A 2,335-nucleotide genomic window follows, 5' to 3' on the forward strand; every position below is an offset into this window, starting at 1 on the left:
AAAAGGGAAAAAGGGACTTGAACCTAGGTCTTCCTGGCTACATGATATTTTCTTGCTCAGGGGTTTTAAGAAGATAAATGTTAAAAGAGGGTTGAAGTGGGGCAGCTAGGTGGCGCAGTGGATAAAGCACCAGCCCTGGATTTAGGAGGACCTGGGCTTAAATCTGGCCTCAGATACTTGACACTTAACTAGCTGTGTGACCCTGGGCAAGTCACTTAACCCTCATTGCCCCACCAAAAAAAAAAAAAAAAAAAAGAGGGTTGAAGTCCTGAATCGTCCACTAATTAATTGCCCCCAAAGTTGTTCTTAAAACAATATTGCGGGGGCAGCTAGGTGGCACAGTGGATAGAGCACCCGCCCTGGAGTCAGGAGGGCCTGAGTTCAATTCCGGCCTCAGACACTTAACACTTACTAGCTGAGTGACCCTGGGCAAGTCACTTAACCCCAATTGCCTCACAAAAAACAAAAACAAAAACAAAAACAATATTGCCATTACTATATACAATGTTCTCTTGGTTCTGCTCATTTTACTCTTTATTATTTTGTGCAATTCTTTCTATGTTTTTTCTTATATCATTGAGCTCCCCAGTTGTCACAGCACAGTAGTATTCCATCACAATCATATATCACAATTTGCTCAGACATTTCCCAATTGATGGGGAAAACTGCAATTTAAGATAAATTGTCTTAAAATAGCTGAAGGGTTATTATGTGAAAGACATTACCTTGATGTTTTGTGGATATGTTCTCCTTTGCTCCATGGGGAAGCACTAGGAACAATGAATGGAAGCTGCAAAGAAGTAAATTTTATCTTGATTTAATGGAAATCTTTTTAATATTTGAAGCTATCCAAATGTGGAATAAGCTACCTTGTTGGAGGTCTTTGAGTAAAGGCTAGAAGAGCATTTGTCAATTATCCTGCAGAAGAAATTCCTAAGATTCAGCCAGGACTTAGACTAAGTGATCTCTGAGGTTCCTTCCAATGAAGAGCTTCTATGGTTACCCTGGGCTGTCAAAGGAATATTCATCATCCACCCTGAAAAAAAAATTCCTATGATGATGGCTCTTCTTGAAGATCAATTCCAAAGGAATGAAGAGCTCTGGGAACTACTAATTAAGGGAAGAGAGCACTTTTACCAGCACATTTGGCAAAAATCACAACAACTGTGGTGATGCCAATGAACACTGAGCCAAGAATATAAAGGGGGGAACTATAAAGTATAAAACTATAAAGTTTTATAATCTCATGTTACAAAAAGGTACTTCCTACAATCCTTGCAGTGGAAAAACAAAACATAAAAACTCTTTCCCAAAAGCATCTTCAGTAAGTCACAAGACTGTCATATTCATAAGAATTTCAGAGCAGCAACCCTCCTATAAAGGACCTTATAGATGACCTAGGTTGACTCAATCATTTTACAGATGAAAGAGCAGAAAGATATGACAAAGTGAAATGATTTATCCAAGGTCATCCATCTAACCAATGTCAGATCTGGGACTAAAGCCCACACCACCTAGCATCTAGTATAATGCTCTTCTACTACAGAAAGCTGACTCTGGAAAGGAAATATACCCAAGCCCTTTGGGACTCATTCTAGTTCTGGCAGCCTAATATTATTCCATGTGCTAAACAGAAACAATTCATAATAGACTTTTCCTTCCAGGTCTTTCTCAATAATCTATTTCACCTTGAAGGGTTATTGATATTTCATTTACAAGTCCTCGAGCACCAGTCAGAGGAATCTTTCCTTAATCATTCCAGCACAACATTTAGAATTAGCTTTGAGGTTAAATGTCACCTAAGGCAGGTCACTATGCTTTATAGAGTGCTGACCCTAAGAACCACATAAAGGGGAACACTTAATAAATGCCATTTGAAGATAAAGAAGAGGAGGAGGAAGAGAAGGAGAAGAAGGAAAATTTTTCACCAGTCATCAAATGGGATTCTGCTATTTCTGTCAATGAATGAAAGTAATATAATGAACAGAAGACTCAGAATCAAGGAGTATGAATTTAGATCCCTGACAATGACCTCATAGGGAGTGTAGAAAAAGAGAATTTTACATGGTAGTATTATAAAGGAAGAAAGGAGTAAGAGATATTCTCCAATGTATGCAACAGCATAGAGATGAGTTCTCGATCAGAGCAGATACTTATTTTATTCTTTTATTGTTCATGTTCCAATGATGGTAACTAACAAGGTGGAGTTTCCCTTTATTCTTAACAGCATTTAAGGGTTATAAGCTCTATTTGTCTTAATATTTGCATTTATATATCTCCATGCTTCTCTCAGACATGAGTAACCGAGTCACCCAGTGGGTGAACCATGCCCTTC

Source organism: Dromiciops gliroides, chromosome 1, assembly GCF_019393635.1.
Source record: "Dromiciops gliroides isolate mDroGli1 chromosome 1, mDroGli1.pri, whole genome shotgun sequence".
Lineage (NCBI taxonomy): Eukaryota > Metazoa > Chordata > Mammalia > Microbiotheria > Microbiotheriidae > Dromiciops > Dromiciops gliroides.